The sequence below is a fragment of the Capra hircus genome, chromosome 1 (assembly GCF_001704415.2).
Source record: "Capra hircus breed San Clemente chromosome 1, ASM170441v1, whole genome shotgun sequence".
NCBI classification, from domain to species: Eukaryota; Metazoa; Chordata; class Mammalia; order Artiodactyla; family Bovidae; genus Capra; species Capra hircus.
The window spans coordinates 58,968,528-58,993,357 of record NC_030808.1 but is presented as its reverse complement, the minus strand read 5'-3'; the positions used below and the strand labels follow the sequence as shown (position 1 = coordinate 58,993,357).

Genomic DNA, 24,830 nt, shown 5'->3' with positions numbered 1-24,830 from the left:
TCTCTTCCTGTTCAGAGAGATAGAGGATTAGTATATGTGCTTTTAATATATATTTACTTACTTATTTGGTTGTTAGTTTAAGAAAGGAAGGAAGAAAACAAAAGCTCTTGTGCTGAAGTGATTTCCTTGGGTTCATAGAATGGTGAGACTGGAAACAAGCTTGACGACAGGGCTCAATTTGTGTCACACGTCCACTTCACAGATATGGACACTGAGACCAGACCTGTTTCATAACAGGAACAAAGGTAAACGCAACAGGACTATGGCAGAGCCAGACCTAAATCCTGGTCTAACTTTCAATCCAGCAATATTCTCTCAGAAATTACATAATTTTTTAAAAACTTTTTCTTTTAAACAAAGAATAATTTACATTGGCGTGCTTAAATCTAACAGGATGTTTGCTTTTGGAAAAACTGTCTGTAAATTAGCTAAGCTAATTCAGGAATGTACAGTTGAACAGTTTTGAGACATTTCTTACCAAGCTATATTTTATCTGAGTTGTATAAGGAACCATTATAATTTCAATTATTTTTCTCTTATAAGATTTCATAGAAACACTTTTCCTTTCCCATTTTGGCACCTGAAAACATGAATTTTTAAATGAATCTGTTTCTTTTATAAGTATTCATTTAAGTAGGTCATATTCTAGAATTCTTTGAGGTAAAAGAAATCTTATCAGATTAAAATAAATCTGTTTTTTATTCCCATTTTTAGCCACATACGAGTTGGTCCTTGTAATCGTCGGTTTCAACAAAACATTAAGTTAAAACATCAATGTTTTTGTTTGTTTTGGTTCTTTCCGTTTAACACAATGGGAAAAAATAAATGTATTTACCTTTTTGCAGCTATAATAATTATATACTCCATTTTTCATTTATGCAAAACTTATTTTTGAGGGTTCCCTTTTTGTTTCATTTCTCTATTTTCGCATTTTCCAAACATCTGTACCGTGGCTGGTGGCGGGAGTAGCAGTGGCTGGCACTTTTCCTCCGCGCTTTGAGACAAAGAGAATTGGCTGGAATAAAACCTTGCTTTCCATATGGTTAACTTGAAATACAGCATTGAAAAGGTATTGTCTCTTTTTCTTTTCTGAAACCAGAGGTGAAGCCCAGAAACTAATAGCAATATTAATGCCAAACCACCTGTTGATTCACATCAAAAAAAAATCCTTGGCAATCTCCCACTTCATGTTTGAAACACCTAAATGGATGACTGGTCTTTATGCATTGGAAGCATTGTATTAATACATGATGCTGGTCATTCACTTAAGAAAGCCTAGATTTTACACATGTCGAAAAGTGAATTGAAAGTTTTGCTTTGATTCAACTAAATGATCACTTTGTAAGTACACTTGGCTGTGAAGTGTTTATTGATTCCTGGAACAGTTGGACCTAATGTCAGGGACAGTGAAGAGGAAAAGATGACACTAGTGTTTTCTTTTACCTTGATCAGTTCTAGTTAGGAAAAGCAGTAGTCTGTCCTGTCATTTTTTAATGTAAAATGTTTCAGACATAAAAAAGTATGAATTATAACGTAAACATACAAGAATCCAGCACCCAAGTTAAACAAACCTCAATGTGGAAATTTTATTTCCGAACATGTTTTTATCGTGTATTATTCTAAGCTATGTATAGTGAAGTACACAAATTAATTGTATGGCTTGATGAGATTTTATGTGAGTATACATCCATGCAACAATATTCAATCCAACATACAAAACATTCACAATACCTAGGAGAATCCTTCATGCCCCCTTACAGGCTATATTCTCCAAAACTTTAACAAAAGATTAAAAACTGCACAACTCTTCTGATTCCTATCATCATGAATTAGTTTTACATAAGCTATAAATTATGAGTTATATAAAATGAACTTTACTGTATGTGTCACTAAAATCTGAGTCTCTAATTGTTAGACATTATTTCTGGTATTTCCCATTTGCCACCAAAATTGTACTTAACATTTTTGTACATGTTTGGAAGCAAAGGAGGAAATGCTAAACTGTAAGAAAAAATGCATTTTAAAATTTTATTAAATAATTTCTTATTTTTAAAGTTTAATAACTTACTAAGAATTATGCAATTTTTCTTTTTAAAGTGGTAGTATCGATTTATATTCTCATTAGCAGTCCATGAGACCTTCTCCATATGCTTCATAACATTTGGAATGACCAAGGTTCTTACATTTTTGTCAGACTGAGGGGATTGAATAATATATCATTAAAAATTTTTTTGACTTATAAACCACTGGGATTTCCTCATGTGTGTTCATGTGCGTTGCCATTGAGTTATTTGTTGAGCTACTGTTATGGACAGCTTTTGGTTTTGGTTTTGTAGTTGTTGTAATATTCTGGATTCTCATCTTTTGGGCAATATAGATTGCAAATATCCTTTCCCAATTTTTAGTATTCTCTTTTAACTGTATATAGTGGCATTTATTTTTAAACCTTCTGATTTTAATGCAGTTAAGTTTATTGATGTTTTCCTTTATGGTTTGTCCTCTTGTGTCATTTTAAAAACCCTTCAATATGACAAGATCCTTAAGAAACCATCCTATATTTTCTTCTAACAGTTTTAAAGTTTTTCTTTTACATTTAGATCTCTAATCCTCTTGACATTTGTTTTTGTGTATGGTATCTTACATGCATCCTGTTTTATTTTTTTTTTCCTTGTGGGTAACCCAGTCATCCCAGCACCATTTAACAAATTAGTCATCCTTACCCACTAATTTATAATGCCTCTTTCACCTATATCAAATCTGTTTTTAGTATCTTTTCATTTCATCCAGTGGATTATTTCTCTATTCTTGTACTAACACCAAAGTGCCTTAATTACCACTGCTTTATAATATTCTTATTACTTGGTAAGGTAAATCTCTTTACATTGTTCTTCCTTAAAATTCTTTTTGCTCCTCTTGGCCTTCTGCTATTCAAGGTAAATTTTAGGGTTGTTCAGTCAAGTTTAGCAAAAGCCCTGTTGAATTTTACTTATTACTAATTTTAGTTATTACATTAACTTTAGATAGTAATCTGGAGGAGAATGGATATTCTTATGACACTGTGTCTTTTTAACATTGAGAGCTGTACTTGATGAGCTCTTCCTTCCAGTTCTATAATAATGTTTTTTTAATTTTCACCATAAAGGTCTTGCTTGATCTTATTTGTTAGAATTCCTCTCATATAACTTAATTTTCATGATATTATGTATAAAGTCTGTTTTCCACTTTATTGATTATTTGTTATTATTGGTGTTTACTCAACAGCTTTGCTGAACTCTCTTACTAGTTCGACTGGCTAAACTGAAATTCTCTTAGGTTTTCCACATGGACATGTATATCATGAGTAAATAATTCCAATATATCTCTTAATTTTCAATTCCAATTTATCGATTAATTTTCAACTCAATTTATTTTTCCTGTCATATTGCATTACTGAGACCTTTATAGAGTGTGGAGTAAAAGCCATGACATTAGGAATGCTCTGTTTCATCCTTTAATGGAAATGTTCTGGAAATGTGATATTTGCTTGGGATTTTGATAAATCAAAATTATTATTGAAAAGTTCCCATCAGCTATTTAAAGTTTGCTAAGTATTTTTAATTAAGAATATTCAGGACTTCCCTGGTGGTCCAGTGGCTAAGACTCCATGCTCTCCCAGTGCAGGGAGGCTGGGTTTGATCCCTGGTCAAGGAACAAGATCCCACATGGCACAACTGAAAGAGTTTGCTTGCCACAACTAAAGACCCAGTACAGCCAAATAAATAAATAAATATTTTAAAAAAAATAAGAATACTCATTAAATTTTATCTAATGCATTTTCTGCATCAATAATGTGATAAAAATTTCCCCATAATATGTTAGTATTTTATATGATATTAAAACATTTCTTAATAGTCAACATTTCTTATATTCCTGGAAAAGAATTTTTTTTTTACTTGGTCCTGGTGTGTTTTTTAAATCCAGTCTTGAGTTTAATTTGCTGATAACTTTGTATATATGTTTGCATGGGGAGATTAGTCTTTTAAAATTTTTATTATAGACATTTGGTGTTATGGTGATACTAGCCTTGTAAAATAAGTTGAACAACATTTTTCTCTAATTTTTTTCTATTTCTGAGACATTTTTATATTATACAGATTACCTATTCTGAAGATTTGGTTAGATTTACCTCTAAAATCATCTGGACCTAATATTTTGTATTAGTAGGTGGTAGGTAGTGTAAGGTAGATGTTATATTATCATCAATTCCTTTACTTACATACCTATTGCTTTATTCAGTGTTATAGTTCTTCTTAAGTCAATTTTAAGGAGAAATTGGATGTTTTTGGAAAATATACAGTTAACAGTTAATCTACACTTCAAATTTATTTGCACAAAGCTCTTCATAAATTCTTATGATATTTAATTTTATCTTTAGATATGTTCCCTTCTTATTCCTAATATTATTTATATTAATCTCTTTTACTAGCTATTAGACATTTTTGTGCTTTATTTACTTTTTTTTAAAATTGGCTTTTGAGTTTGCTTATTGACTTGATTATGTCTTTGCATTCCATATCATTACTTTATGCTTTTGTCAACATTACTTTTTCTTTTTATTTTATTATTTAGATCATTTTTTCTAGATTCCTGAGTTGATTTTTTCTCATTCAATTTTAATACTTTTTATTGTTTTTGAAATGAATCTGTCTCAAAATTCTCATTCAGGTGTCTCATTAGCTGCATAACATATCTTGATACATAGTTTTGTTTAATTTTAAATATTTTCTAATATCTCTTTTGATTTATTTTTAACCCTTAATTAGAACTGTATGTTTCTAGGGACTTCACTGGTGGTCCAGTGTTTAAGATTCCATGCTTCCAGTGCAGGGGCACAGGTTTAATCCCCAGTCAGGGAAATATGATCCCACATACCATGCATTGCAGCCAAAATATATATATATATATATATGTTTCTACATGGCAAACATATATTTGCTCTATTTTTATTACTGATTCTGAATTCAACTGCATTACAATGAGATGTGTTTTATATAGTTTTGATTGAAAAAAAAGTTTAAAAAATTCTTTTCTGACCTAGTACATGGATTTTATTGCTGGGCTTAAAGTTCATATGTGGCTTATCTTTATTTTCAGTGCTCATACTAAAAATTTTTTATGTGTACTTAACCTACCTAATTTTCTATTAACAAATAAAATCCACTTTTTAGTATTTCTGACTTACTCCTTCATGCAGAAATAAAAGTGTCTAGCGTGTTTTATCCACTTCTTAAATATCAATCTCATTATTATAAGTTTTGAATGGAGTTTTAGTTTTACTTACTTGCTTTAATCGTATCAAAAGATAATTATCATTTATTTTTATAATCAATACTTAATTGTATTTACTCATATGTTTTAGTTATTACTATGCCCACTATTATTTGTAGATCCTATAGCTTCCTTTCTGGATTTCCTTTCCTTCTTGTTGAACTACATCTTTTCATAATCCTCTATGGAGGGCCCTGGGTAGCACACTGTGTGTGTCTAAAAATGTCTTTATCTTTTAAATAACAATTATCTGGGTATTTTGTGTAGCATTAGAAGATATTTCTCAATTACATCTTAGACTGTTGTTTTGTTAACTGTCATTACATAGGACAAGTCTACTATCAATCTGTTTTTCAACTTTTTGTAAGTACTTGGCCTTTTCCCTCTGGTAACTTCTTAGAGTTTTTATATATCCTTAATATCTTATAGTTTCCCTGAAATGTGTCTTTAATGTGGATTTATTTTAAATTATCAGTCATGAACTATAGATATATTTTCTAATTTCAAGACTCTAATTCTGGAAAATTCTCAGCTATTTTTTTTTCTTCTGTTATTTCTTTTTCATTACCTTCATTTTATTCTGCTGGGATTCTTATAATATTAATAGCTGTCTATTGGTGTTTCCCTGTCAATTTACCATATGTCAGCTGCTCTTTCATTTTCCTAAAACATACTTTACTTTCTGTGATTTTTTTTTCTGAATGAATTCCTTATATCACTTTCCAACTCACTTAATCCTCTCCTTGAAATTGCCCAGTCTTAAATTATCCTACCTATTGTATTTTTACATGTACATTTTTTTCACTTTTAAGATTTTTTATTTATTTTCTGCACCTATTCTTATCTTATTGTTGTCTATTCTTATCCAGTAATTTCTTGTTCTTTTTACACATGAGTCTTATATATCTCTGAACATTGCAAATATACTCATTTTGAAATCATTATCAGACAATTCTATAAAATCTAATTTATCTGGAGTGAATATTCCAGTTATTAATTTTGTGGTTGTTTTGCATTCCTATAGACTAACAACAAAGGATCAGGAAGAGAAAATAAGGAACAATTCCATTTACCATCACATCTAAAGAATAAAATAGCTAGAAATGAACTTCCCTTTCTGTGTTTTAGAGTTTTGTTTTGCAGGTTAATGTTGGTCATACAGCTTTTTTGTCTTCCCTCTTAGCACTCTCTCTCTCTCTCTTTTTTTTCATACCTCCTTGACTGATGGTTTTCCAGTTGCCTCTATCTGCATTCCTGGCTTTCTAGTCCCAATCCAAGTCTTATAATGGTGTCTTTAGCTTGCCTTTAAGAATATTTGGTCACGAGACTGAATCTATACCTTCATCCTTCCACGTTTCAGTGCCTGCAGCTCTGTATGAGATATTGCCCCAGGCAGCAGATGGCCATATTTTTTACAGCCTCTTGTTGAAGTAGCAAAACAGACTTAGGTCCACCATTTCATATGGAACATTTTTGGCCCCATTACTCCAAAGACCTAGATTCCCAGCCACCTCTGTGTGCTTTATCTGAATTTCAGTAGGCTTATGGCTTCAGCCCTCCTCACTGCTTTTAGTTTCTTTGCAGAAATGGTTACTTTCTTCTTAAGCCTCACTCTGCCTCTTTAGATTTTTTCATTTTGTATTGTATCAGTTTTTTTTTTCCCTTTTTTTTCTTTTCTTTTTTTTTTTTTTAAATTTTAAAATCTTTAATTCTTACATGCGTTCCCAAACATGAACCCCCCTCCCACCTCCCTCCCCATAACATCTCTCTGGGTCATCCCCATGCACCAGCTCCAAGCATGCTGTATCCTGCATCAGACATAGACTGGCAATTCAATTCTTACATGATAGTATACATGATAGAATGTCATTCTCCCAAATCATCCCACCCTCTCCATCTCCCTCTGAGTCCAAAAGTCCATTATACACATCTGTGTTTCTTTCCCTGTCTTGCATACAGGGTCGTCATTGCCATCTTCCTAAATTCCATATATATGTGTTAGTATACTGTATTGGTGTTTTTCTTTCTGGCTTACTTCACTCTGTATAATCGGCTCCAGTTTCATCCATCTCATCAGAACTGATTCAAATGAATTCTTTTTAACGGCTGAGTAATACTCCATTGTGTATATTACCACAGCTTTCTTATCCATTCATCTGCTGATGGACATCTAGGTTGTTTCCATGTCCTAGCTATTATAAACAGTGCTGCGATGAACATTGGGGTACATGTGTCTCTTTCAATTCTGGTTTCCTCGGTGTGTATGCCCAGCAGTGGGATTGCTGGGTCATAAGGTATGGAGAACAGTGTGGAGATTCCTTAAAAAATTGCAAATAGAACTACCTTGTATCAGTTTTTTCACTTATCAGTATATCTTGTATAACACTCCTTTGATTTTTACCTCTCTTTCATTTAGATATACCATTTTAAAACAAATATTACAAATAATATTTATTATTATTATTTAGTGGTGCTGGGCACTGAACTTTATAGATATTGTTTTATTCAATCCTCTCTATATAGTCAGTTACTTTCATTCCTGTTTTATAAACTAGGAAATTGATATAAATAAGCTAAGTAAATTTCTCCTTAGGAAAGAGGTGATGACTAGTAAATGCAGAAGTAATATTTAAATTCAGTTTTCTCCACTACAAAACTAGTATTCCTAAAGTACTATTGTATGGTTAGATTTTGTGGAATTTTAAGCCTATGTTATGGTTTTTATTTTAATAATAAATTAATTGACTTAATATTTATTGTTGTAAAAAATGAGTATTTTCTATGTTATTCTGCCTCCTTGGTTCTGTCTCTCTTTTTCTCTTATGGTATATGACTATTTTATTTGTTTATTATTAGTATAGCAATTTAAAAGTTTTAAAGCAAAGTTTATTTTTCTAATAATGAAGAATACTAGAAAATAATAAATAGTATATATTATTAGTAGTAGATGTAATAGTAGATAAAAGAAATACTATAAAATAATATTAGAAAAAGTAGCAGTTATTTTTAAAAACATTCAGACTAGTTTTTAATTATCGCTGTTAAAGAAATCATATGCTGCGTGAAATGAGAAATGTAGGGTGCTGCTTATTCGTTCCTCTCCTCCTGCCCACTTTCTCAGTTTTTGTTATAATGCATTAGTCAGGTATAGATTATTATCCATCTCTGTGACATAGCTGTGGAGAGGATAATCACAAAAAGCTGGATCATTTCTTCAGTAATAGAGAGCTTCTGGTAGGTGCTTAAAAATGTTTGTTGAGTATGAAATGAATAGGCCTATTTTGTGTGCACACACATGCGCACAGAGAAAGGAAACATAGCTAAGATCCTTAGTGTCCCTCTAGCACTGGATGACCCGCCTATTCATTTAAACATCGGATATTGTAACTGTTTAACTGCCGTATGATTTAATAAATACTCTTTCTGTCAATGATTTAGTTGGGCAAACACATGCTTTTAAATCAACCCTTTACAATCAATGAGCTTCTATCCAAGTTAGTTCAAGTCATAGCTATTCCCACATCTACCCCTTCTGCCCTGCCCTATCCCTCTAAATAATTAGTATATTTGGCAACTCCCAGTCTCACAGCCCATTCTCCTACAAAATAGTTTGTGTTGTTTACTATTTAAATAGAGGAACATTGACGTAGTTCTTTTTAGGGTAGTTCTTATAATCCCCAATTATTGTCAGAGGAAATTCTTTATAGAAGTTGCTAGGAAAATTGGATTTTCCATTGAATACCACAAGATATTAGCAAGAAACTTAATGATGATCTACAACATGCTAAAATAAAAACACCATGCTTCTACTGAAGCAAAACAGATTAAATAAAACAATGTAGATTAACGAGAAGAAAGCAAACTAGTATAAACTGGGTCATTTGCTGGTGTGCAAATTTTATGAAACTTTTAATGACACATTTGATCAATATATAAGTATATTATTCATGTTTATAAGAACACTCAAGCCTTCTATGTGACAGGATTTTCACAATCTTTTATACATAAGAACAGATTTAAATTAAATGGGTTTCCTAGCTGTTTCTAATCTTTAAATTATACAAATGATTTTTTTATTATTCCCTACTTAAAGGCATTGAACTAGGAATCGGGAGACTTGGTTTCTAGTCCCAGTTCTATCATTTAGCGCTATGACTTCGAGTACTTTATTGAACTCTTTGAGTCAGTTTCTTCATTTATAAACATAAAAAGTTGGGCTTCAAGCTCTGTAAATCCCGTTTCAAGACTCATCTCTAGTATTCAGTATTAGGTGTGTGTGTCTCTGTATATACGTACTCACATATAAAAATTTAACTGCATATAAGTTCCATATCTCAATAACCTATGTTAATCAACAGAACTCATAAGGACATAGCCAAGAATGGGATTAATTTCCCCCTGAAGATGGCAGTTGAATTTAGCTAATAGATAAATAATAACTGGGAGTTAATGTAGGATCTTAATCAGGACTGACATGACAACAGCAGTATTTTCAAAAGTGCTGTTAGGCAGCAGTGTACGGAATGGATCAGAATGGAAGAAACATGACCTGCAGACTAGGCAGACATGATGTCAAGGTTCAGGGTTAGGTAAGGAGAGTCTAGGCTTTAGTGACAGCATCAGAAATGAAATAGAAGCGAAAGATAAGAAGGTACTGAGATGGTCAGTACCTATTTGTCCAAAAGAATCTAAAAAGATTATAAAAAGAAAAATTACGAAAGAGGAAATGCAATTGTCTGATAAATGTATGAAAAAGTATTTTAACTCACTAGTAGTCAAAGACATGATTTATAAAAACAGTGATCTTTAATGCTGATAAACGTACAGTAAAACTGTCATTCATATAATAGTAATTGTGGGGGATCATGTGTTGACACCAAATTCTGTGAGGTAATAGGCATTACATTATCAAGAAACTTTCTTTAAAAATGTATCTTTTGGCCCAATCATTTAATTTCTAGGAACCTGAAATTACAGGAACCTGAAATTCAGACAGAGATTTGTATACAAGCCTATTCATCACAATGCCATTTATAAAAGTAAAAGAAGAGAAAATCTTAAATATTTAATCAAAGAAATTATTAAGCAAATTATGGAACATATGTATATTATTTGTATAAGGTTATTAACTATATAATTATTAATTTTAAAATATTTTAAATATTAATTTACTAGGAAATGTTCATGAAACATTGTAACTGAACATGCCTGATCCAAAAGAAACTTGTATATCTAATATGGTCCCAAATTATCAATAGAAAAATGAATGAAAGTATTTGGTTACATCAAAGGAAATACATTAAAATGTAAATAATACTAGTACCTCCTCTGTATGATGGAATTAAGTGATATTTTACTTCTTTTCCTTAACTTTTCTAAATATTCTGAAAATACTCTAATGATTAGAAAAGTAAAAAATGTTAAGCAAACAGTAAATAATGTAAATAAAAATAATTCCAAATCTGATAATAATTCAGCTCGAAAAAAGAACAGATGTCTATTATTTATCACTTCATAAAGGGATTAAAAGGTCTTCCTTTTCCAATTTATTAAGCTTTGGAAGTACTTGAGATATCAATATTTAGAATCTTCTCATCTAAAATATGATATATATTTTCTAAATCATATCATATGCTTTCTATTGCCCAGTGTTTCCCAGAGTTTCTTTTTTTTTTTTGGATTCTTGAGCATTTGCTTAGGTCATCTGCCTGTGCTTTGACATTCCAGAACCTCATTTTTTTAGTCCATCCATCAGCTCTGGCATTAATATGTTCAGGTCACATCTGCATGTGTATGAGCTTATCACAAGGGAAGAAATCTTGAGTACTCTTTGTTCTCAACTGTTTTTAACTTCTTAATTTCTCATATTGTAAAAATTTCATAATCTAATAATAGCATTTTAAGTAACTGAAACAGATGAAAACAAAGTAAAGGACATAGCCAGTGTATCTACAGGTCACTTTTATTGAGTGGCATGACCTACTACTGATAACATTTATCAGGCACCCATCTCAGAAGGAAAATTTCAGCTGCTTTATGTAAGAATGAATAAACATAATGACTAACTTGGCTTTATACCCAGAATTTAGCCAAAAAAGGAACCCGGTTGGATGCCAGAAAGAATAAGCCACATAAAGGTTTATCAGCCCAAAGTTCACGAGTAACTCAGTCTGCCCTTTTTCTAACAAAACTATATAAGTAAAAATGTAATCTTAAAAAATCAAAATTCCTTACACTGGCCAATGGCAAAGTGCTAGAGTAACTAAAAATTTCCAGACCACACCCTTTTTGCTTTCTGCCCAGAGAAGAACCATTCTCTTTCCAACTCAGGCCTCCACTGACCACAAGGTGAACCGGAACCATTTGTACACATGTTCATCTCTTTTCTCTGAACTGTAAACCCAGTTGAAGGCAGAGGCTTTGTCCTATTTACCTTTTATACCTCAGGTTTTGGCAAAGTGCATAATGGATTAATCAAAGATCAGCAATTTAATTTAGATGATTTTAGTAATTATAGAAATACAGAGGAGAAAAGTTACATGAATACAAATGCTCACATCCTATGTATTATAATAAATAACCAATTTTATTAGTATTTAGGCACTTTATCTCATTTACAGTAATGTTATGGTTTTATTTTAGGTGCTTAACACCCTTTACAATGATTTTATCACCAAATCATGAACATCTTTGAAAGTAAACACCTTTCAAGAACGTATTTTTCCACAAGGCTAAGAGCTAAAGGGTTAAAACTTAGGAACTCTCACAATACTCAGTGTGACATTCAAAACAAGAAATTACTACATCTCTCTGAATCTCAGTTTCCTCATCTGAAAGATGGGAATATTATTATGGAATAGTAATAATACTTAAATCACAATCCTTATTGTAGGGATCAGGTGAGATCATGCATGTTAAACATGACTGTCTAAGCCCTTGGGCTATTGTCACTACCATTAATACCTCCCAGGTCAGCTATTTGTACTTGCACATATATCTTGACAACTGGGACAGAAGGAACAAAGGTATACTAGCAGGGCTATCCCTGGGTGTAGAATCAGAGAACTGCATCAGTTCAGTTCAGTTCAGTCGCTCAGTCGTGTCCAACTCTTTGCGACCCCATGAATTGCAGCACGCCAGGCCTCCCTATCCATCACCATCTCCCAGAGTTCACTCAAACTCACGTCCCATCGAGTCGGTGATGCCATCCAGCCATCTCATCCTCTGTCGTCCCCTTCTCCTCCTGCCCCCAATCCCTCCCAGCATCAGAGTCTTTTCCAATGAGTCAGCTCTTCACATGAGGTGGCCAAAGTACTGGAGTTTCAGCTTTAGCATCAGTCCTTCCAGTGAATATAAGCCAGTGCTTTTCAGGCTTCAGTAGCGTAAGAATTACTTGGGAAGCTTGTTTAAAATGTAGATCTTTGAGTTCCACCTCAAGAGCTACTCATTCAGTTTAGTTGCTCTGGGGTGAAACTCTGAAATGTCTTTTTAACATATTCCTCAGGAGATTCCGATGCAGGTGGTTCCAGACCAAGCCCTAAGTGACCTTGACATGATAATTCCATCCCAGCCTCGACTGTGGATTCCCTCCAGTCCATGGCATCATTCCTCAGGACTCGGTCTGTCTGCTTCATCCTATGTGGCTTCACTATTCCCACCCCTCACCTCACCCACTAAAAGCAGAAGAGAATAGAAAGATAGGATCAATTGGGAAAACTTGAGTAGCTGCAGTTAATTATCTGTTATTTTGTATTCTTTGCACTAATGATGTTCTGCGTTAGTCCAAAAGTGAGCAGACTTGAGAAGTAAGCTTGAATTTAAGAATGATTGTTTTCCCCAGGTAATTATAGAATGACTAACTATAGTGAAGTTTATCTCTCTTTTTTTTTTTTATGGAATTGCTATCTATAGAACTTAGACAAATAAGCACAATTGAAGTGCAAAGTGTTAAATGCATGCTTTGATTTAGTCAATGCATTTGCACATTGAAGTAATTAGGATGTATTTAAAAGCATTCTGCTTACAATACTTCACTCTCCATTTCCTACAAATCGAATTAGTAAGGGGTAGATTTGATTTTGACATCATTTTGAAAATATTTTCTTTTTCTTTTTTTAATTTTCTTAGAATTACATTTTTACAAAGTTCAAAACACAACCAACTGTGACTAAATTCATAAAAACAAAACAAAAAGTCCAAAGTGCAGGAAAATGAAAAACAGCACAGGGTAATATGCAGTAGAACAATGTAAATCATACCTCAAAATATAGTTGTAATAACACACCTTATCCGTGTCTGATCAATTAACAACAAATACTTATGCAGATAGCAAATAGCTCATTCTTTGATCGAGAGCCCCAAATTTAATTATTCATCTCAGTCCAAATAAATATGAAAAGGCAGCCAACTCTTAGAAAAATCTTAACCATCTCCTGTTTTCATCATACTATATGTAATGCAATGAATGAATGTGAAGAAAGAATATGAAGATTGTTTTCCTTGGTTGTTAACAAAGCATTCAAGCAGGATTATTTATTTTTGAATAGACTTGGCAGAACCAAGACATGTTTATGGAGCTATGTTTCACAGACAAAGACAAACCCTAGTTTAAATCCCAACTCTGCACACTGTATTATCTTTGACAAATTATTTCACCCTTCTCAGCCTCAGTTTTCATATACATAAAATGAGGGTAATAATATCCATATTGCAGAATCATTTTCTTATCATGCAATATTATATTGGAAGTGTTTATGGTTTAATATGCACTCAATAAATGGCAGTTATTAGTATTAATTCAAGAAGAAAGTTTGAAGGAATAAGAACCTAAAATCCTCAGAAGAAAAAAAATACTAAAAAAAAATTCTGTATTCTTACTTCCCTAGAGACTATTCACTGATTTTATCCTACAATTTTATCAGGATTACTACAGGAAGGATTGTTTTGCCTTTATAATCTTCTTGCCACCCGAATTGCTGTTCTTAATGTACATCAGTGACCTCAAAATACATGTTGATAAATACCGTTTGTACAATTGAAGTGCACATTTGAATGACTATCATTTTTAATCTCAATTATTATCATAGTCTTTTGCTGACGATAAACAGCACTTTGAACTGGGCTCAGATTAGCTAAGTCTGATTCCCCTTATTTTTTCTATGCTACATTTATAGTTTTAGAAGTATACATTGTAATGCACAGAAGTGAAAGGGAGATGGAATGGCAAGAATAGTAGACTCATTTGGGCTTCTTAGGAAACAAAGATGGTGTCCTGTTTTGCCTTGTCTTCAATGACTAGTTCTGTGTTTCATATGTAGAGAATATTCATTAAATGTTTGTTGAAACAAGGAAAAACGAAATGCTAAGAAAATACTTGTATAACATCAAGGAGCTGACTCAGAAGTCATAGATGCAGGTAGAAGGCAAAGAGCTTAAGACTTATTTACAAACATCAGTACTCCCTCAGTTAGATTCCGTGTGGAATATCAGCCATTTATACTCAGAGCTACTAATTCTTAGCTGGAGGAAGCAGCTAACCTAGGAACAGTAACTGATCTTCAGTCAGACAGCCGTGACACGACCTTCACTTCAGAGCTAGATAGAGCCTTGGAGATTTTCTAATCCAAGGACCTCATTTCTCAGCTAAGAGAACATAATGACTTACTCAAACACATGTTGGCAGGGTTTGTTGATGTTCAAACTTAGATTTCCTGACTCTGGTCCAATTCATTTTATCTTGTACTGTGCTGCCTTTGTGTCCCCCACTATCTCCCAGAGGGTTCCTATATATCCACTGTGGCTTCTCTTTCTATGACCAAGGCCATGCAAGGAAGCATTCAGCAATGCCTCTGACGACAGTCATCTCATCTACTATGGCGTTCTCCATAGATGCTATAAAGCCACAATAAAGAGATTCTTCCTTATCTTTTAGTACAGTTTTTATCAAGAAATAATCTTTATTGAGTTATTATTAACCATTAACAGCTCATCCAAATTACTTAGCTCCTTTTTAAATAATTGTTAGCTGATGCTGAAGGGAAAGGAGAAGAAAGAACCGTTATAATTTGAGGAGAGAGTGGAGTTCTGTCCTTAGGGTGTTATCCAGGGGAAGGCAAGGCCAGGTGGGCTGTGACCAGGGGCGTCCAGAGTACCTAGGAAGTCACTCAAGGATTTGAATCTTAGAAAAGGAGAGGGGAGATGAGAAGAGGTAAAGGAATAGAAGAAAGAGGAAGGACAAAAGGGGATGGTTCTGCAGCTAAACTTAATAAAGTTTGGTCTCCTGGTTCATTGCCTACTAAATTTCTCCCTACTGTGCTCAATGGAAAAGCTTTGTGTTCAGGTCAGTTGTGTCCTGTTAGAATTTATTTATATTGTCCCTGTCAAGTAATGACTAGAATTCCTTGAATCCAGTATTAATGACAGCCATAAAAGGAGAAATAAAGCTTTCGGTAGGTAAATATCTTCCCTCTCCACCTAAAGAATGAAGAAGTGTTGATGGGCTGTTGATGGTGAGTCAAATTGGCATACCAGGAATTTTTATAAATGGTTTTCCCATGCCTCACTGAATTTGTAGCTGAGACTTTAGTTGTATACCAGCTGTGCGTGCAAAATCTCATAATTATTCTTACTGTATTAAGCATTTTATAGCAATTTTAGCTCTAAAATGCTATGCAATAGTTTTTATGCAAGCGTACCAGACATGTAAGCTGTTCCAATGAAAACATTTCCTTTCATTTAGACACGTGGTTTTAGGTTTCCAAACTTAGCTCTTTGCATTGAAGGAAGAATCTTTAGGAAAGCCATCAGGTTTTTTGGAGGGAGAAGGGGGGAGGCAGTTGGATGTTCTTGCACATACTTTATTTCTTCAAGCAGCCTTATCAGAAAAGGGGCATTTCACTAATTGTACATTACTGATATTAGTAAATACTGCTGCAGAGTACTGGCTCCCCCACAGTCTGTCCTGTTGAGAAAGGCACTGAAGAGGAAGCGAGGGTTATCTCTGCATCCCTCTGGGGTATAATGACAAGCAGGCAGAAGGACTTGGACTTAACCTCTCTGCAGAAGGCTGACACCTTTAACACTGCTGCACATGCTGCTGCACCCTGCAGTGTCAAGTCTTGGGCCTGAGCCCAAAGCTGGTGTGGAGTTTGAACCCTTGGCATTCTGGCTCAGGGCCAAGTGCTATCAATGGAACCCCACTGACACCTTTAGTTATTCTTCCTAGATTAGGATAGTAATTTACTTGTCTCTTTGATTTCAAGTGTCTGGTTTTGTTTCCAGATGCCTCCCAGCTCATCTGTATTCCAGGGATTTCAAAAGACTTTAACCTCATTGGTTCTTTGCTTTGTCAGTTCCATTTGGTGAACACAGGAGGGATACAGAGACTAGAGAGCAGTAAGGGAGGGGGTGGTGTATGTGTGTGTGTGTGTGTGTGTGTGTGTGTGTGTGTGTGTGATGTAGTGCGCATGTGGGGAGGGCCTGGTGAGACTGCAGGAATAAATAAAAGCCATGTTCACTTTCAGAATATCAGCTATTATCCCAGAGCAAGTCAGGATGGAGTATAAGAGGTGATGCGTAGGACAATGTAGTGAAAAATGTCATTAGACAGATTCATGTGTAAAAGCCCTCCAACCAGCAGTAATCTCAAATTCCCCCAAACGATTGCAATATATGGAAGAGATGGAGAGACCATAGAAATTTTATCCCAATGCCAATAAGGTAACAGCACTTGGATTTAACATGCTATGGTAGGAAAAGGCATTTATGCTGGGGTGTCATTTCATGTTTACAAGGCCCTGTCTAGAACCATTTATTGATTTTACTGCAGTTCTTTCCCCAGGACCCTGTGGATAGATAATCGCTAGAAATGTCCATCATTAGCAGGGCAATGAGTACAACCATCGCGCTAAGAAAAAGATACACATAGGACCCTGCCAGCAGGCATCAAATCAGGGGGTGGGGGGAGTCACACAATAACACGTGCAGCTATAACTCCAGGCAAACACACACACAACACCCTGTGTAGCCATTGCACTGAGAAAATACACACAGCCCCCTGTGCTGCCATCACACATCAGGAAAATACACACACGACACCCCTATGTAACCATCACACCAGGCAAAAGCAGAGACATAAAATGCTAAGTCAATAGGAATGAACAGCTCATAAAAGCCTACTGGAATAGATCACATCACAGCCAGGTACATCTGTTCTCAGCACTAACCATTATCGTTAGCTTAAAATGCTTAAAATCACTGCGCATCCTCAGGTCTAGGGACAGATTATTCCAGGAAGATTCTGCTAAATAGATTTGGCAATGCAGTGAAAGGGACCTCTACTACATTTAAGTGATGCATTTTGCATCTCAAAGGCCATCAACTATATTTAGAGGAACTGTGTGATTGAAGAACAATGCTCTAGGATGGGATGGCAATTTTTCTGGCCCTTCTAAATCTGGGGGTGATTTTGACCCCAACTTGAGTTAAATGTACAGTTGAATGGGAAGCGATCAGACTGGGAGATGACTAATAAAAGCAGAATTGGAAACAGCTTTCATCTGTGCTGTAAAGTAAGCCACTCTATCCTGTTTTAAACTGGAACTCTCAGGTGGGATGTCATATCCAGAGGTCTTGGTGAGGTCAAACTTCAAGCCTTCGACTTGAGATAAATAAGTAGTAACTACAATTCTTGTCTCATAGGGGTATCTGCTCAACTAGGGGGAATAAAGGAACCACCCACCTCTTCTTTTGCCAGCGCCTTCTCTTTATCCTCTTGCCTTGGTCTGTGATGTTATCCTAACTGTGTGACACGGGGGTTATGGCACTGTGAGGGAAACTCGGCATGTCCTTCTGAAGAGAGGCCCAAAAAAATAGAAAGAGTTTCAAGCTCACAGTTCCATGTTTCAATTACAGTGGCGTTATGTGTTTCTACCAAGTGAGACATGTTTCAAGCTAGCTTGTTAAGAATGATTTACACCATAATTCTAGGAAAAAACAAATGTGAGTGACTGAGATTTGAAAGGGAAGAGTAGGGGGAAGTGCCAGACTAAACGAATCCTAAGTAAATAGGGTGAGGTTGGGTCTTTTTTTCTTCTTTTGGTGTTTTTTGTTTGTTTGTGGGGGTTTTTTTGTTGTTGTTGTTTAAAAAAAAACAGAAAAAAACAGAAGAGAAAGATGTATTGTTGGTAGTTACTTCTTTCACCTGGGTTAAATAAAGCAAAAGAAAACAGAACTGCTCCATTTGCTCCATGTAAAAGCAAATTTTTAGGAGAGGACAGGTATTTCTCTTAAATTTGCAAGATAGCATCTTATTGGGAATAAGTGGGACTGGAAATAAGAACTAAGAGTTACACTTTTTTATCAAATGTGGCAGAAAAGGTTTTGTTAGGGTGAGATAAGCATTTTCCAGAAAACGATGAGGTCGTGACATGAGGCAATTACATGGTGTCTGGGACACACCGCATGGCATACTAGAGAAATTGCATGACACCTACGTGGTAGCACTAGTAACTCTCGTTATCACTGCCTTATTATCTCTTGATAACTATATAATTAGTTTGTGTCACCAAAGTTCCCTAAACGTATGCCTGTTCCAGCTACTCTGGTAGGAAAAAAAAAATAAACTTTTTTGCAAGGGGGAAAAAAAGCTAATGAAGAAAGTTGCCAAGAACAGATATTTTGTAATCTGTGCTAAATCTCTGCTGGAAAACATGAACAGTAACGAAGCTGAGAAGACAGTAAAAGAAATTCGGGGCAAGGTGCCAGACGCCCAGACGGAAGGAGAATGTGGACCAAAAGATTGCGACAATCGGGTAATTATGGTTTATGAATTTCAGCTTTAATCTGTAGTTCAGTGAGTCCTGATTAAATATCTGTTAAACACAATTAAAGTTTGTTTTTGTATTTCACCGTCTTGATCAGAATAATTAGAGACTGCGTGTTTCATGTCAAAAGTAGCAAGAGGAATTTTAGTGAATGAACATCGTTTTTAAAAGCCATTTGTAGCACCAGCTGTTGGCATTATTTTATATTTTAGTGTTATCAGCATAAAGATGGTCCTCTGGATGCTGAACAGTTTCTAGCAGGACAAGGATATTATGCCGTCATGATGGGCCTGTGCTGATGAGGCTGGAATGTTTAAGGGCTAGTGTTCACTGAGATAGTGGATGGGCAAGATGCAGGTCAGGGAGACAGGCCTTTTTAGGTGAGATAAGAAGGAAGTCATCTGAGTTAAACTTATCCAAGCAAGGATCAGAGGGAGGAAATTTCTCATGGTAGAGTCATACATTAACACCTGCAAACTCCAGGAGACAGTGAAAGACGGGGAAGCCTGGTGTGCTGCAGTCCATGGAGTCACAAAGGGTCAGATACAACTTAGCAACTGAACAACAGTCAAGTGTTAACATCTGCAAATGCTGGTTAGCTTATTCAGACAGATTGTATACAGTGCCTGAAGGCAGGGCACAAGACAGATATGATGGGAAGTGTGGGAATCTGTCCTGGTTGGTTCTTGGTTAAAAATCTGTGTCTTTATTTTTAGAGTTAATAGAACGTACTACTGAAAGGACTTACCATATTAATAATTCTTTGGCTAGAGATAGCAGTATGAATTCTGCCAAAAGGACAAGTTAGAATATAAGTAGGACTAACTGAAACTAGGTTTGGTTTGTAAGACCCTACAAACCAAAACTTAAACTATGATTTCCATACACATGTGCCAAAAGTGAGGCTGGAGAGTTAAGTTTCTGTGTCTTTAAAAATTATAAGTGGGTATATGTGAAATTTTCTATGCAGCTATAAAGAAATATGATACTATCTTGCTTTCAATTTGAGTCCTGGAATATTTTGAACCCAGCAATAGAATAATGGACCCGTTCCCCAAAGAGCGGGCATGCGTGCTTAGTCACTTCAGCCATGTCTGACTCTTTGCAACCTCATGGACTGTAGCCTACCAGGCTCCTCTGTCCATTGGATTTTCCAGGCAAGAATATTGGAGTGGGTTGCCATGCCCTCTTCCAGGGACTCTTCCCAACCCAGGGATCAAACCTGCGTCACCTATGTCTCCTGCATTATAAGCAGGTTTTTCACTGCTGAGCCACCAGGGAAGCCCTCCCTAAAGAGGCCCATGTCCTAATCCTCAGAACCTGTGAATAGATTGCCTTAAATAGCAAGAGGGACTTTGAAGATGTGAGTAAATCAGAATCTTAAAATTGAAAGATTACCTTGGATTCTGGATAGGCCTAAAGTAATCTCAGGTGTTTTTGTAAAAGAAAGAAGGAGGAAGGAGGGTCAGAGTCAGAGAAGGACATATGACAAAGGAAGCAGAATCAGAGAGCAGGGGAAGCGAGGGGAGCGCAGAGATTTGAAGATGCTGCACTGCTGTCTTTGAAGATGGAGAAGGGACCGTGAGCCAAGGAGTGCAGCCTGCCTCTAGAAGCTGGAAAAGATAAGGAGAGGGATTCTGTCTCAGAATCTCCAGAAAGACGCAATCCACTGACACCTTGATTTAAGGATTTCTGACCTCCAAAACTCTTTAGATTTGTTTGAGACATTAACATTGTGGTATTTAGTTATAGCAACAATAGGAAACCAGTATGGTCCCCATGAGCCTGCTCCATGGATTTGACATCCATTTAAAACTTTTCCAGCTAAAAGTGCATCTGGGTATGAGAAAAATAAGCCTCTGTGAATTTAGTTTTTTAATACCTATTCTCCAGGCTCTCTGTCATTTGGAGGTACCTGCTATAGTAAGAATTAAGAAGCCCTATGCATTATGAATTAAAATAATGGGCAAATTGAACCCCACCCCCCAGCACCAGTTACCCACAATACATTTCACATGAATAGAAATGTTTACAGGAAGGGAAAATTGGAGAGTAAGAATCATTTTTCTAACAACAATAGCAGTTAACAACCCACGGGTTGAACCATTTCACTTTGCCAGTATTCAACCATTTTGATTCACAGAAACAGCAATTTCATATGGTTCAGCACACCCAGTTTTTTTGTTTGTTTTATTTTCCTATTGTGTTATTTTTTTTACCCAGTGTTATTTCATTTGAAACTTCTAGGACTTGGATTAAACTTAAACCCAAATTTTATAATTAATAAATGCCAGAGAATTTCAAAATGATTGTATATAACATATTCAGGTGAAAATGAGATTGAATCCCAACTGGTCAAAGGTATTTTAGCAGAATTGAGGATGTAGACATGTATCTCTTTCCAAAAATGTCAGTCTTAAAACTGTAAGAATGCTGTAGGGCAAAATGAGCTTTACCTAATAGTCAGAAACAATGAGTATGAAAAAAACACTCAAATAGGCAGTGGTTGAAACTTGCTACCTAGCATCTTTGTAGTCAAAAGAACATAGTAGCACTATCACGGAGGAAGGGGTGGGATAGCATAGTGCTTTACAGTGCTATTGCTTGAAAGGATTCCTAGCCTCCTCCCACTTACGGCTTCCTTTGAAATTTTGGTGAAAGCTGTTGACCCTCTCCCCAAAAGATGACATAATACCTTTTCAGAGGATTCACAGACCACCTAAAGCCTAATGTTGGACCTCAGATTAATTACCCCTGGTTTATACTTTCTTCTAAGAAAAACACTGTGGAACTAATTCATCTGACATAATTTGAGATCAGAATTGTGAAATCCTTATTTGTCACATGATTTTGTACCAGTCATTAATGTACATTGAGGCCTAGTCTTTTAATTAGTAAAATTAGCAATTTTGATGCTAATGTGCTAGGAAAGTGCATTTTTGTTTTTTAAGCATTTGAGGTTCATTTAAAGAACCATTGGGATGAAAAGCACACTCCAGTATTCATTCTGTTATTTTTCAGTCACTCTTTTACTCATTCATTCAGCAAATATTTATTGAGCCCCTACTATTCTAGGCACTGGAAATATAATGGTGACCTGGACTTAACAGGTCCTCTTTCCTCATGGAACGTTCTAGTTAGGGGAGAGAGTTAATAAATATGTAGACATACTAACACACACTGATAAGTGAAATGAAGAAAATAAGAGTATAACCTAACAGATACAGCATGTACAAAGATGGCCTCTGGCTAAGACTCTCAAGTGATGTTAGAAACCAGTCATGTGAAGATCTGGAGGAAATTGGAATAGCAACAGCAAAAACTCTGAGCCTAAAGTGAGTTAGGCATGTGAATTATGAAATAAGGTCAGGGAATAAGCAGAAATATACTGGAGATGTGATCAGAAAAGAAGTTGGAAACCAGATTATGCAAGCTTCAAAGTGAGAAGTTTTGAGTTTCCGTCTCATGGTGGTGGGCAGCTATTGGAAATTTATGTAATAGGATTTGATTTCACATTTGAGGAAATCACTGTCTTTGCTGTATAGAGATAATGAAGAGTAGAGGAGCAAGAAGAGAAGTAATTCCTACTAATAGGTTAAGAATATTTCCAAAACTGAAGATAGGAAATAATCTCATGACAATGTATATTACTTCATGGAGATTTTGCAATATCTTATGTTGAGTAGCCAAGAGAGCTGAAACTGATTTATGATGTATAGCAGTCCTGTCTTTGGCCTATTCAGGATTATTTTGGCCTAAAAACATTCTTCCTTAGAGGAAGAGGAAAAGGAACTGTGAACACAGCCCAACAGTGTTTGCAAATAAAGCAGAGTTATTTGGTGGGGAGAAGACCGTTAAAGTAACTGAGAAAGTCACCAGCAACTGAGCACCTCAGTAGGTAAGGGAGTGATTAAGAGTTTGGGCTTATTTCACTAAAGGTCATCATAAGTCTGCCTCTTTTCCTAAAACTTGCCTAAGATAACTTGTCATCTAAACCCTTCTTCTGCTCCTTTTAAATGTGAACTGATATGTCCCGATTCTTCACCACTCTACCCCTCAAAGTAGTCTACAGAGAAGATAACTACAATGTTTAGGGACAAATGAATTTGAATGAACGTCAGAAAAGAAATAAATTATGTCATGTTTATAGGTGTTTCCCAATAGAATTAAAAGATGAAGTCCTGGGATAGGTATTAGTACAATGTATTGGGACGTTAGTGAGTCATCCTCGTTCCTTGGAAGAAGTTTAGCTCTATTATACTTTGTCAGCCAATAAAGACCCTTTAATAAATGGTAAATCGTAATAAATATACCCAGGAATAATGGCCTGTGTAAAAATGGTAATTTATCGTTAGCTTCTGGACAACTTATTTTCACTAATTAACTAGAAAATTATATGAATCATTTCTCAATAATATTCATAACTGGTATTAATTGGTAAGACATGCAATTGTATTTGAAAATATATCTAGAAAATAATTCAGAAAGCAAGGAACAGGAGGCTTTTCCAATGGAATGTTCCTATGAAACCAGAGGTTTCAGCTTCAGGGTATGTGTAAAGAGATGAGAAAGCTGCGCTAGAATTAAGGGTAACTAGCTGAAAGTGATATTGAATTTCATAATCAAAGTTTCTAGAATGACCTTGTAAATTACATTTCTAGGGAAACATGCACATAATAGTTTAGCATTATGGAATAATCTTATTCCATGTACCAAAAACAATTAGGTACTAAATATGAAAGACATATTGCACATACTAAATGTACTGGGCTTATTTAAATGAAAGCTTAACAAAATGGTTGTTGTTGTTTTGCTGTTTTAATTAAAGTTGAAAATCTTATAATAGAACTTCCTGCCCTTCTGCCGCCCCAGGTCTTCCTGCTATTTTAAACCCTTCCCTCCCTTCAGTTCCCAAACTGCCCTTTCTCTGGGGAACAGAATATAAATTATCCTATCTAAATTTCAGGAATGACTATTCCCATGTGAGAGCATATCAAAGCTGGGAAGAGAATACAGAACTTTTAACAACCAGTGCTATTCAGACTAGCTCATCTGCTACCTTCTAATAAAACTGGTTGTTAATCTTTCCTGATTTGTCTACATCTTTCAGGTAATAAAAGTGTCTAAACCATAATGCATTCTTCCAGAGAAGATAATCAGGTAACTTAATACCTCTCTGCTCAGTGACACAATGTCCCTTTGTATCCAGTCTTGAATTGGATTGACATTTCTAGCTGACACTTTACATCAAAGGTCACTCAACTCAGTTCACTGTCTGATCTTTTGTCTTCTAGCATATTCTTAATTCTCAAAAAGATTTCTTCATCTCTGGCAGGATACTGAGAGCTTCCAATTTCATTATCTCATTGGTATATTTCACTAATTATTAAGATTTCTCTAATTGTGAGTCTCTCTTTCCAGGAAAATGTCTGAGTCCCATCATTAGAGATATTAATAATCAGAAAATTGTGAACACAAAAAATGTAGTTAAGTTGGGCATAACACTGAACTGCCAAAGGAACAGAGAACTCTCAAGTAGAAAGAGCTCTTCTAACTGTAATGATTTCATAAGGACCCATTTACCATATAGAGAATTTTCTTAAAATGAGCCCATATGAGTAAAGGATTTCATTTCCTTTATTTATGTTAAGCCATTCACCACATACACATTGAAAAATAATTTTCAAGGCAAGACCAACC

At 35.1% G+C, this 24,830-nt stretch overlaps 1 protein-coding gene across 13 annotated transcripts in view; it reads left to right on the top strand.

The window, feature by feature from the left end:
* ZBTB20 (zinc finger and BTB domain containing 20) overlaps positions 1–24,830 on the top strand; it is an 848,072-nt gene that overhangs the window by 591,518 nt on the left and 231,724 nt on the right. Inside the window, exon 1 of one of the 13 annotated variants that reach the window (XM_018040407.1) lies at positions 954–1,069. The exons of 11 other annotated variants lie outside the window; for them this stretch is intronic. The gene's annotated coding sequence lies outside the window, so the exon portion shown is untranslated. Of the gene's footprint in view, positions 1–953; positions 1,070–19,096; positions 19,119–24,830 lie in introns of those variants that run through there. One more of the 13 variants, XM_018040347.1, reaches the window with a different exon arrangement.